Here is a 13,961-nt window from a genome sequence, read left to right on the forward strand (position 1 = left end):
TCCCATTATCTCCTACGTATTACATAGACTTTAACGAGCTAATGAGCTCAAAATTTAGAGTGGACTTCACTGCGCGATATTTGTAATAGTTTCCACAACGAAACTTTGTCTCGAAACCTCGAAGAAAATCCAAAGAGATTCTGGTCGTATGTAAAGTGTGCTAGCGGCAATGCATTTTCCACGCGATAGCAACGGAAATACTATCGACGACAGTTCTCTTAAAGCAGAGTTACTAATCACAACCTTCCGAAACTGCTTCACCAATGACGACGAAGTAAATATTACAGAACTTTAATCAAGAACAGCTGTCAACTTGAATAGCTTGGAAGCAGATATCCTCGGAGTAGTGAAGCAACTTAAATCACTAAATAAAAGTAAGTCCTCCGGTCCAGACTCTATACCAATTAGATTCCTTTCAGTGTATGCCGATGCAATAGCTCCATATTTAACAATCATATACAACCGCTCGCTCGACGAAAGACCCGTACCCAGAGACTGGAAAGGTGTACAGGTCACACCAATATTCAAGAAAGGTAGTAGGAGTAATCCACTAAATTACAAGTCCATATCATTAACGTCGATATACGGCAGGATTTTGGAAAATACTTTGTGTTACAACGTTATGCATTGAAACTTCCTGGCAGATTAAAACTGTGTGCTGGACCGAGACTCGAACTCGGGACCATTGCTTTTCGCAGGCAAGTGCTCTACCAACTGAGCTACCCAAGCACGACTCACGCCCCGTCCTCACAGCTTTCCTTCTGCCAGTACCTCGTCTCCTACCTTCCAAAGGTCCCGAGTTCGAGTCTCGGTCCGGCACACAGTTTCATATCAGCGCACACTCCGCTGCAGAGTGAAAATCTCATTCTGGAAACATTATGCATTATCTCGAAGAGAACCGTCTATTGACACACAGTCAACACGGATTTGGAAAACATCGTTCTTGTGAAACACAACTAGGTCTTTACTCACATGAATTGTTGAGTGTTCTTGACAAGGGATTTCAAATCGATTCCTTATTTTTTGTTTCCAGAAGGCTTTTCACACTGTACCTAACAAACAGCTTGTAATCAAACTGCGTGCTTATGGAATATCGTCTCAGTTATGCGACTGGATTCGTGCTTTCCTGTCGGAGAGTTCACAGTTCGTAGTAACTGACGGAAAGTCATCGCGTAAAGCGAAAGTGATTTCTGGTGTTCCTCAAAGTAGTGTTATAGGCCCTCTGCTGCTGATTATCTATATGAACGATTTAGAAGACAATCTGAGCAGCCGCAGGTTGTTTGCAGATGATGCTGTCGTTTATCGTCTAGTAAAGTCATCAGACAATCAAATCAAATTGCAAAACTATTTAGAAAAGATACCTGTATGGTGCGAAAACTGGCAGTTGACCCTAAATAATGAAAAGTGTGAGGTCATCCACACGAGTGCTAAAAGGAATTCGTTAAACTTCGGTTACACGATAAATCAATCAAATCTAAAAGACGTAAATTCAGCTAAATACCTATGAATTACAATTACGAACAACTTCAATTGCAAAGAACACATAGAAAGCGTTGTTGGGAAGGCAAACCATAGCCTGCAATTCATAGGAAGAACACTTAGAAGATGCAACAGACCTGCTAAAGAGACTGCCTACACTACGCTTGTCCGTCTTGTTTTGGAGTACTGCTGCGCGGTCTATCTTACCAGATAGGAATAATGGAGTATATTGAGGAAGTTCAAAGAAGAGCAGTACGTTTTGTATTATCGAGAAATAGGAAAGAGAGTGTCACGGATATGATACAGGATTTGGGATGGACTCCACTAAAAAAAAGCGTTTCTCGTTGCGGCAGTATCTTCTCACGATATTTCAGTCACCAAATTTCTCTTTCAAATGCGAAAATATTTTATTGACGTCGACATATATAGGGGGGAACAATTCAACGTAATAAAATATAGGAAACTGGAGCTCGCACGGAAAGATATAGGCGTTGGTTTTTTCAGCGCGTTGTTCGAGATTGGAATAATGGAGAATTATTGTGAAGATGATTCGATGAATCCTCTGCCAGCCACTTATATGTGATTTGCAAAGTATCCGTGTATATGTAGAACTGTTGTTTCTTACTGTTGCAGAGGAGGTTATACATCTAAACCATGACTGATGAGTCCATCTGCACCATGGAGAAACTGATCGTAATGAGCACGAGGGCTCACGAACGACCCCGTACAGAAAAAGGAATGACAGATATTTTCTGTAAGGTTTCAGAAACCTTCTACACGGAAACCAACAACTTTACTTTGAGAGAAAAAACTCTTTGCAACTGGATGCATAAAAGATAAGCCCCGCTCGGGACGACCGCTAACACGACTGCAAACGTTTGCGGAGGCTGTAGCGTCTGTCGAACGTTCGCCAAAAATGTCCATTAACAAGCGGCCACAGGAATATTGGAAGTTCGGTACTCGAATTATAAAACTATATGAAGAATACTCTCACTTTAAAGACATTTAAACCCTCGTTTGTAAACGAACTGACTGGTAATGATGCGCAAAAACGTCATCAGGCTTGTGGGCGAATACGCTATATTTTTACAGTTCTTCAAATGGTTCAAATGGCTTTGATCACTATGGGACTCAACTGCTGTGGTCATTAGTCCCCTAGAACTTAGAACTAGTTAAACCTAACTAACCTAAGGACATCACAAACATCCATGCCCGAGGCAGGATTCGAACCTGCGACCGTAGCGGTCTTGCGGTTCCAGACTGCAGCGCCTTTAACCGCACGGCCACTTCGGCCGGCTACAGTTCTTCCTTCAAGGGGGGAAAGTGTTATTATCGGACTATTCTGCAATATATCGCAATGCCAAAGCGAGAAAGATTTACTTATGAAGTAAGGAAAAACCACATTTTTTGTGAAGAACTTGAACACAACTCATCATATGTCATGATCCGGGCTTCGATGTCTGAAACCCACTTGGTAGGTCCATATTTCTTTGACGGTGCTGCGAATCGCATTCCGTGATTGATTTATTCAATACCTGCAAGATCGAGGACTTCTCGGTGTATGGATCCAGCAGGATGGACCACCAGCCCGTTATGCTGCTACCGTTAGGGAAAATCTCAGTGAGATATTTCCTGATAAATGGATTGAACGTGGTTCTATCCATTTTCCTGCATCTTTGGAGTGGCCATCTTTGTTGTGGTCCTCATCTGAAATTTTGCGGCGATGCATTATAAGGGGTTCATTAAACGGAAGGTTGCTGCCACACGTTACGAGACAGTTCACGAACTTAAGAATTCTGTTCGACGAGCATTTTCTGCTGTTGGGGAGAATTTCACATCGTATATGGAGCAGAATCATACTCTGTTGTGAAAACTCTGATGTACACACACACTCTGTAAGAAATAATTAAGAATAGTCACACAACCTCAAAGTGTCCTCTGACATGACCCCACATTAATACAATGCGATAATTTATGAATATGTGGATCCGCGATAGGGGGTAATGGGACTCTGAGATCACTCTGCATATAGATACCTGAGGATGCTCTGTTCTCCAATCGAAACTCATTGTTTTTAATAACGTGGTATACAGCTATTGTACAAATCATGATTTTTCAAACTATTGAGGACGTGAGTGTATTTCAACCATGAACAACGGAGCAAGCTGTTATCTTGGGATAATCCACAATAGAATCAACTCTCTACAGTGTCTTCAGTTCCAGTTGGAAGCTTTGAATGGAAAATTTGATACTGTTTCCTTTGATTTTGAAACTAAAGAAAGCAAATATGGATTAGCGTTTACCTGATCTTTTTGCGACCGGACCGGCTGATTTACCTTAGGGGAAAAGAAAGAGGCGAAGCAGCACACTATGTAGTGAGCAGCTATCTCTTTGGAATTGTAAAACGTAACTTCGACTAGAGCATCTGCTGAATGGGGCTGCAATGCAACGAAAAGAAGTGGCACTCAAGAATACGATGTTTGACTTCTGGCTTCCATTTAAATAAAGCCTCACCTTACTTTGAAGTTCTGTCTATCAAATCTAGCAGGTCACAGGATGTAGCTTTCCTTTCCACCTCTAATGTGTAGACTACAGAGAGATCTGCACTTAAGTCAGACAGAAGTGAGGACGTTTGCTTCTTCCAGACTAAAACTACGCACAAGTCAAGTCACGGGGTTTGCGTTAACGTGAATCATACTTCACTTGATAGTGATTCGCTGTCGATTGCGAAGGTCGCTGAAAGGTGAATCGCTGAGCGCTGCATAGAAGTGGATTACATGATGAAGTCAGTATCCGGGAGTACGCCGTCAGATAAGCCAAATTCGTAAATTTCAGTGATTAACCAGCCAATTGACTGTCATGAGAAAGCAGAGGCCACAAAAACAAATAAAAGCTAAAAGCATGATAAGACTGCGCCAAATAGTAAACGAAGTCTAAAAAGTAAGATTAACATCACCTAATATTTCACAATTCCGTATGTGTATGCCTTCATAACTAGCTTGAGCAACAACACGGCACAATTTTTCTTTTCCGTTAATTTCGATTCGACTTCGGAAGAAAAAATACGGGTACGAACGTTATTCATCTACTAAGTAAATTTGCTAGCTAGTTCAGAGATAACGACCTAGAAATTTGAATGAAAGTTTCACTGGGACAACATTTACGCTTCTATGACGATAACGGAATGAAACCGTCACCAACTGATTACCGCCACAGACAACTAGTTCCTACCAGAGTGCAGAAGAAGCTCCCACGCCGTGCAGATAATGCCTCAACAACGGAGATAATTGTATTGCGGAAGATACACCCCACTATGCTCATCATAGTTAACCTCTCGGAGACATTTACTAACCGTAAACAACATCACTGTTAACAATGACAGTTAATATCTGAAACTGACATACATCCATTCAACCGTACGAATAGATTTCAATCGACATAGCACAATGGAGATGACTTAGACTGCCCCTACGTGGTGGGCAATGTAGAAAAGTCCAAGTACCTAGCATCACTTCGTGGACGATAAGCAATACGAATCGACCACGATGATCAAATAAATAAGAGTAACCACTTGAAGTTCACTGGTAAAACAAATGAGGGAATCAGACTAAATACTACTCATTACTAAAGAAAAGCGTTTAATCTACTGTGATTTCATAAGGAGGCTTTCAGACACAGCATGACTTTGGAAAAAATGTTCTCCTTATGGAGAAGAGTGACAAGGTTAATATCGAAATTCAGATCGCGAACACTTTGTTCACCAAATGTTAATGACATATATGTATGAATCGTATGTATTTTGATTTTTACTTTACTTTTGTTGCAAATAGAACTGCCAGAAAGATTTTAATGAAGACTTTTTTATTTTTCTATAGTATTATCTGGAGATTGCCCATATATGTCTGAAACCGTTTGATTGTTATCATATTGTGTGAATCAGTCTGTAATAAAAGTGTACACTATGATGTAGGCCTACTGGTATATACTGCCCTACATTCTCCGTTATTCTTGTATTTATGAATAACGATATGAGAGGACAATTAATGTACCAGTAGTACAGCCTAGATACTGGGAGAGTAATAAAATTTTTTGTCGTCTACTACAGTGCATAATCGTCACTTGTCTAACTTCATTGCGTTCCAGAACAGAATCCCAGAAGTAGAAGCAGAAGCAGCATTAAAGATCACAGTATTCGAGTGATAATTTCACCTTATTGTATGTCGACAGCAAAGTGAGTTCTGTGGGAATGAGTGTCGTCGTCCATGAACAGAGAAGAATCGCCTAGGGGTTCAGCTAGAGAAGAACATAAGCGCGGACAACTTCGCCTTCATATTGTCGAGACTTGAAAGAGCTCTGTCGTAAGACTTGGATGTAAGCATATCCAGCACTTCCGACTCTATTCAAACAGTCTTCGCACCGTGTCAATAGTGAGGCTTTTCGCGCACAAATATGTGGTAATGTTACGTTACGTTGTCTCTCCCAGTTGTAAATCGTCGCATCACAGACTCTGCACTAGATCACGACACGTCGAGAACAAAACACAGTTCCAGCCGGTACATTAATTTCCACAAAGTTCCTCCGACCAGTGTCATGTTGCCAATGGGTAAAACACCAGGTCCTACTCAGAATCAATTAGATAACATCCATCGTCCACTTTTTCTCGAGTTAATTTTTGTTACTAATTGTGACACGCACTGTGTATTAGGGTTGTACTTGGGATCCCTCTCACCTTGGAACTCTAAGCGGCCGCTAATAATTGTGATATGTTCTGTTTAGAAATCTTACAGTGCTGGTGCGTTGGTGCCCCCCTCAGTTTGATGCCCCAAGCGGCGGCTTGTGTTGCTTGGGACTTAACTCGGCCCTTCTCATACTCCTATTGAGGTCATCTTCACGGGCCTTATAGTGAACATTCTTGGCTGATATCGAACTTACTGTCGCTGCATCAAGGATAACTGCAATTAAGTTGCAATGGATCGAGGAATCCGATAGACTATGCGGTCGAAGCTACAGTCATTTCTTTCTTTAATTATTCGATCAAGACCTTGTCGTCTTTTCGCATTGTTCCTGTTGATTAAAGCCGAGTCCATTGTTGTGAAATAACATTAAAAAGAAAATACAGGAGTTGTACAGTACACAAAACTCCACAAGAGAATTATCCTTCTCTAACGTATTTAAAAAAATAGTTTAGCCTGCTTGTTGAGTTTGCGGAACTCATATCACCTACAAACACGTGACAGTGGAAGGGCAGAAATGAAATAGTCACTACCTCATCTAAAATCGCAAAGCAGAAGCTACGTCGTCTGTCCATAACAAACGCCTCGTGCGACGAGAGCAGCATGTGACTGTCTGCCTCGCATACATACCACCTTGATGAAGCCTACTGCTTATTCAACAAGGGCAGTGTTGTTGAGGCGGGAATATTAGGGTTCAATGCCCTGTCGATCTCGAGGTCATCAGACACAGTTAATGCCCTCGGATTGGAGAAGAGCGTGGAAAGAATTCGTCCACGTCCTGTTCAAAAGGGCCATTCTCATATAAGTTATACAAGGAGGTCAGAAACAGTCTGAAAAGCTTGTAAGGGTGTTGCAACGGGCGCTGCGCTGAGAAATACTTTTTAAGAAGGAAAATCTGTGCGTTGCGCGGTTTCCGAGATATTTAGCGTTGAAGTTAGCCAATCAGGTCTTTGTCCGCGCAAATTCAAGCAGCCTGCCAAAGACGGTGTTGCCAGATTTGTTCTTCGTTTGGTTTCCTCAAACCGAACAAACGTAGCTTTTGCTCTCCCAACTTAAATTTATAACTTCCGAAAATGACACATTTTAACTGGTAATGAGCATCTGAACAAGTACCAACTCACGAACCCACAGATGTCTGTGCATTACTGCATTTTAGTTCTTGCAAGTGCTTGAATTTACGTGCACAACGATGTGATTGGTTAACTTCAATGATAAATAACTCGAAAACGGCGCGAAGTATCGAATTTTATTCTTAAAAGTTTTTTCTCAGCACAACACCCCCCCCCCCCCCCCAGCAACACCCAAACAAACTTTTCAGGCTGTTTGTGACCATCTTGTTTGTGGAGACCCTAAATCTGGCTGGTCCGATGACGATGTTGCGGCGGGGTTGCTCTCTTAATACTTAGTGTTGTTTACAGCAAATAATGGTCATCGGTGAGCGCCGTAGGAAGAGGCCGTCCTTGGTAAGACTTGTATGTCGAATCTGCGCTATAAACTGTTGTTAACATCTATGAACAACAGAAGGACTAAGTTTGCTACCTACTCCAGAGTTATCTCCAATCTGTCTTAGTTCGAGCAAATGTGGCTGTCCCAGTGGTCTCACGTTCAGTGGCCGTCCTAGTGGCAAATGACAAGTTGTCTGCTTCGTACAGATGGGACAAGCTGACTGTAACACCGCTAGGTTGCATGCTATCGTTTAGGCCAGCGTGGCTGCGTTATAACAAACTGAACTTCCGTGTTAATTGCTTTATGTTTTCCAAGTAATGACAGTTTATGACATTTTCCGCCGTTTTATTGAGTACAGTGCATACAGATAAATTTGTGGAAGCTGGTTTTCTTTGAGGACTTGATATTAGTATCACGTATCCTTCAGGTAAACGATATGGCAATGCGTGCTGTAAAATGCAAACAACTATTTCACTGACAAGTTCGTGCGAATGGCGCAGAAATGAGCTGCAGCGATGCTGGCGTCAGATGCCAGACGCCACGCGCCAAACAGTGCCAGGCTGCATGGGGTTACAACCACAGATGCAGACGCCGATTATGAAGTTCATCCACTAAGATGTTCACGTAATCGCCGACGTAACATTGAACTCTCTCAAAGACGAATACCAAAAGGCCTGGTCTGATAATGGCTCGTAAGACGCAATATTAATTAGTCCGTAGGTCAGAGTTTACTCTGCAAGCAACGCGATAAAGAATAGGTTCGTATAGTTGCCGCTGGTTATCAAGCTGTGCTTGCTCACCGAAAGAAACACACACGAAGTTCCAGTCAGAAGTGAGGACACGAAATGCAGTCCATTTCCTTGCAACGTTTCGATTGGCGCTTTTTTTCCTATGTTTTCTGTTTGTGTTTGTTTTCTGCTCATAGGAAGTCCTTGTTTTGTTGTTCACATGGACATGGACATGGGCAGCAGCACAAGGATTCCACGTGCCGGCTTATGACGAAATCTTTTGCGAGTGCTCCGGAAAATATATTCCACGGACGCGCTGGTCTTCTGAATAACTCATTAAGTAATTCATTCATGCGAATCGTGAAGGAAGCGAATAACTGAATATATAACACGATTTTCTCCGGAAGTTATTCGGAGTTTAAGTTCAGTTTTCGGCTATGGAAACTTTGTCCGTTTCCGTAGCATCAACATCATATTTAAAGATCTGGCTACTTATTGGGAATTAGCTCACATCCCTTTCTCACCCCCTGACGGTTTTCAGTTTTCGTGCCCTCGTGATTTAAAATCTGAGTACTTCTCCATTTCCCTGCTACAGAATAAAATGAAATTAAATTTACTTATTGGTGCGAAGAAAACAGTTAAAATCCAAGCCCTTCGTTCTTCGTTGCAACTTATCAGTCCGGAAGAAAGTAAACAATTACTTTCCTGTCAGACACTATGAAATATTAAAATTTCCTATCAGGAATGCAGGTCATTTCTCATTTTTATGAAGTACACTATTTATTTATTGAAACTTCTCCGTTTGGTAGTGGATCAGTCAAATGTTAAGGAAACATTCAGTCATTGTACTTCATTGGCTAATAGTTTCTTAGACATAAAAACTACACTCCGTCCGAACAGGCAGTGAAAGCCCAACGGTACCGACCGGACTTCGTGTCATCCTCAGACCACAGGTGTCACTTGATGCGGATATGGAGGAGCATCTGGTCAGCACGCCGCTCTCCCGTCCGTTGTCAGTTTTCGTGATCGGGTTTCTTAGACATATTTTTCAAATAAATGCTGGCTCATAGCTGTATCTCAGTTCTACTCAGCACTGAACAAAATTATATTTTTAAATGAAATTTGGCATCGGTTATATTTGCGTAACATACCAATTTAAGAAACTCTTTCCTTGCTATGTGGTACTATGACACTATCCTGGAAATTCGTGCTGTGGCTGTTTCCAGCAGATGGAATAGTCGTGATTGACATTAATTGCCATTTTCAAAGTACTAAAACAACATCACATTTTTCCGTGTGGTTTGAACCACCAATGTCATTCCATACAAAGATCCTCAAAGGAACCCTCGTCAACTAACGTAGCCAATTTTTAATCATACACAAAAACTATAAAATACCTTACTTGCGTTTAGAGTGCCACAATTTTTGAACAAACGACCCTTGTGCATTATATCATTGCCTCACAGTAGCACAATGATCAAAGTCTATAAACAAAGAGCTGGTACTATTTTAACAGTGTCCAAAGCAGTTCCATTTATTTCAAGTATTTTTTCCATGTATTTTAATTCACTACATTTAGAAATACCTCTCTTTGATGTACCAAAGTACCAAACACATTGTACTCAATTTTTGGTCTGCTTTCGTGGAATTTACCGTTTCTCTCAGTTACTTCTATGTTTTCTCACACACCTGTAATGCCATGTCAAGTAATTATATTCTGGTTTCCAGAACTTGCAAATTAGGTAGTCATAGCTCAAGCAGAGCAATGTTCCTAGATTTTGAAGTTAGAGAAACAAAGACCTCGTAAGACAAGGTTATATTCCAGATACTTCGACCACAAAAGTATGTAAAGTCACCTCTTTCTCATGGGCATCTAGTGGTCACCAGGGTTAGTTGAAGGAGTTCGAAAGGCATACGAAAAGAAGCTAAGAGTTTACTGTCCCGTTGAATTCTAGGCCATTACAGACGGAGCATTAGGTCAGTTAAGACCGAAACACGAAGCAAATAGGCTGTGGCCTTGAAGGGCGTGGCCTCATCCTGGCGCTGAACTAATTTAGCGAAACCACGGAGTGCTATAAGCAGGATGGTCAAATATGGATGCAGTATCTTAACTGCTGCGTGATGGCTGAAAGTGTTAAATTAATATTTGGTGTAGCGGGAATGTTTGAGATCAAGTCTCTGATGACACTGTGGTTGGTTGGTTGTTGGGATGTTTAAGGGGGACTAAACAGACACTGTGGTATCTTGCCTGAGTAAGTGGGGTTACGTACACGAACTACATGGCCGCTAGTAGTTTGTCGCTAAATTATAAAGGAACTCACAGGCGCCTAATGAAGACCAGCCTGTTATGCAGCGTGTGTCAAGTGTCAAGAATAGTTTCATACAACTGTACACACATAAAGTCCAAGTCGTCTGCCAGTTCCTTTTAAAAAATTTTAACTCAGTAAGGAAGTATGAAAACTGAGGAAACTTTGACAAACGACAAATTTTTTTCGTATGGATCTTTTAACGCTGTCGTTGTGTGACAAGAGTAAAGAATATATATATATGAAACAGTTCAGTGATCTGGCGAATACTACGTCTCGCAAGTTCTAGTGTCACAACTAGATTAGTACACATTGCTCCAGTATATATACGTTAAAGTGGTTCGTTATTGAACAAAGTTTATCGTATATTTTGGACGGAAGAGTCTAGCTGTAACACAGTTTTCGTATCCTTACATAAACACTCCTTTTTGTTCTGCTTCTCAACATACTATTACGTAATTTAACCTGATACTAACTTTTCTAAATCCCGTGGGTTAGTTCTGATAATGTGTGCTTTGTGCTACTATAACGTACGTGGCATTTCAAGAGTAAGGTCAACCGGCCATTACAAACGCTTCCAACAGAATGAACCGCAGTTTTGAGCCGTTTCCTGCACTTATATAGCATCTCGATCAACAGGTATTACATTTTAAGGATGCCGGCCGAAGTGGCCGTGCGGTTGAAGGCGCTGCAGTCTGGAACCGCAAGACCGCTACGGTCGCAGGTTCGAATCCTGCCTCTAGCATGGATGTTTGTGATGTCCTTAGGTTAGTTAGGTTTAACTAGTTCTAAGTTCTAGGGGACTAATGACCTCAGCAGTTGAGTCCCATAGTGCTCAGAGCCATCTGAACCATTTTAAGGATGCTCACGCATTTAGCTAAATGGACCCTTTCTTCTTGTAAGCTAGAAAAAGATGTACTAATTAAGTTGAAGAGTCTCCAGTAAGTATGATATCCATTGGCATAAAATGTAAACTCAACATTCTCTTTTAAAATATTAGTCCCACCGAACCGCGACGGAAAGACACTACTGACAACTCGTGCTCTCATTCCTCAGTAAGACAGGTTTGGAATACCTGTTATGGCGATTCTTGTAGAATCCAGTCCGAAAAAATGGCAATTTAACCTCTATTAGCATACCCTGGTACACTCCTGGAAATTGAAATAAGAACACCGTGAATTCATTGTCCCAGGAAGGGGAAACTTTATTGACACATTCCTGGGGTCAGATACATCACATGATCACACTGACAGAACCACAGGCACATAGACACAGGCAACAGAGCATGCACAATGTCGGCACTAGTACAGTGTATATCCACCTTTCGCAGCAATGCAGGCTGCTATTCTCCCATGGAGACGATCGTAGAGATGCTGGATGTAGTCCTGTGGAACGGCTTGCCATGCCATTTCCACCTGGCGCCTCAGTTGGACCAGCGTTCGTGCTGGACGTGCAGACCGCGTGAGACGACGCTTCATCCAGTCCCAAACATGCTCAATGGGGGACAGATCCGGAGATCTTGCTGGCCAGGGTAGTTGACTTACACCTTCTACCCACCGTTGGGTGGCACGGGATACATGCGGACGTGCATTGTCCTGTTGGAACAGCAAGTTCCCTTGCCGGTCTAGGAATGGTAGAACGATGGGTTCGATGACGGTTTGGATGTACCGTGCACTATTCAGTGTCCCCTCGACGATCACCAGTGGTGTACGGCCAGTGTAGGAGATCGCTCCCCACACCATGATGCCGGGTGTTGGCCCTGTGTGCCTCGGTCGTATGCAGTCTTGATTGTGGCGCTCACCTGCACGGCGCCAAACACGCATACGACCATCATTGGCACCAAGGCAGAAGCGACTCTCATCGCTGAAGACGACACGTCTCCATTCGTCCCTCCATTCACGCCTGTCGCGACACCACTGGAGGCGGGCTGCACGATGTTGGGGCGTGAGCGGAAGACGGCCTAACGGTGTGCGGAACCGTAGCCCAGCTTCATGGAGACGGTTGCGAATGGTCCTCGCCGATACCCCAGGAGCAACAGTGTCCCTAATTTGCTGGGAAGTGGCGGTGCGGTCCCCTACGGCACTGCGTAGGATCCTACGGTCTTGGCGTGCATCCGTGCATCGCTGCGGTCCGGTCCCAGGTCGACGGGCACGTGCACCTTCCGCCGACCACTGGCGACAACATCGATGTACTGTGGAGACCTCACGCCCCACGTGTTGAGCAATTCGGCGGTACGTCCACCCGGCCTCCCGCATGCCCACTATACGCCCTCGCTCAAAGTCCGTCAACTGCACATACGGTTCACGTCCACGCTGTCGCGGCATGCTACCAGTGTTAAAGACTGCGATGGAGCTCCGTATGCCACGGCAAACTGGCTGACACTGACGGCGGCGGTGCACAAATGCTGCGCAGCTAGCGCCATTCGACGGCCAACACCGCGGTTCCTGATGTGTCCGCTGTGCCGTGCGTGTGATCATTGCTTGTACAGCCCTCTCGCAGTGTCCGGAGCAAGTATGGTGGGTCTGACACACCGGTGTCAATGTGTTCTTTTTTCCATTTCCAGGAGTGTATATGCTTTTTGCTACTTGTGCAATGTACACTATCAGATCAAAAGTATTCGGCCAACTATTAGATCAAAAGTATTCGGCCAACTATTAGTGACCGTGCGAGGTGGCGCAGTGGTTAGCGCGCTGGTCTCGCATTCGGGAGGACGACAGTCCAAACCGAGTCCAGCCATCCTTATTTAGGTTTTCCACGATTTCCTTAAATCGCTTCAGGCTAATTCTGGGATGATTCCTTTGAAAGGACACGGCCGATTTCCCTCCCCATCCTTCCCTGATCCGATGGTACCGATGACTTCGCTGTTTGTTCCCCTCCCCTAAATAAACCATCCAACACCTATTGGTGGACATAAATATGGGATGCGTCCACCCTTCGTCTTTATGAGGGCTTGAACTCTGCCGAGTACACTCTCAATGACGTGCATGAATGTCGTGGAGAAATGGCAGCATATTTTGCACAAGAGCCGAAACCATAGAGGGTAACAGCGTTGGACGCTTGGTCCTGGAATGAAGTCGACGTTATAGCGCAGCCTAGAGGTGTCCCACTGGGGTCAGGTCGGGGCCAGTCCATATGAGAAATTTTATTGTCCACAAACCATTACCTCATAGATGCTACTTTACAACAGGCTGCATCGTTGCTAGTGCAACAATCACTGTCTCCGAACTGCTCCTCTGCTGTACACATTACAAATGCGTTCATATCCTTCA

At 43.3% G+C, this 13,961-nt stretch overlaps 1 protein-coding gene and 1 non-coding gene across 8 annotated transcripts in view; both read right to left on the reverse strand.

Moving 5' to 3' along the window:
- LOC124556761 (nuclear factor 1 X-type) overlaps window positions 1-13,961 on the reverse strand; it is a 587,449-nt gene that overhangs the window by 505,602 nt on the left and 67,886 nt on the right. The window lies entirely within an intron of this gene.
- Trnar-gcg lies at window positions 656-730 on the reverse strand. Its single transcript has one exon. It is a non-coding gene; the product is annotated as a tRNA-Arg (tRNA).

Source organism: Schistocerca americana, chromosome X (genome assembly GCF_021461395.2).
Source record: "Schistocerca americana isolate TAMUIC-IGC-003095 chromosome X, iqSchAmer2.1, whole genome shotgun sequence".
Taxonomy (NCBI): Eukaryota; Metazoa; Arthropoda; class Insecta; order Orthoptera; family Acrididae; genus Schistocerca; species Schistocerca americana.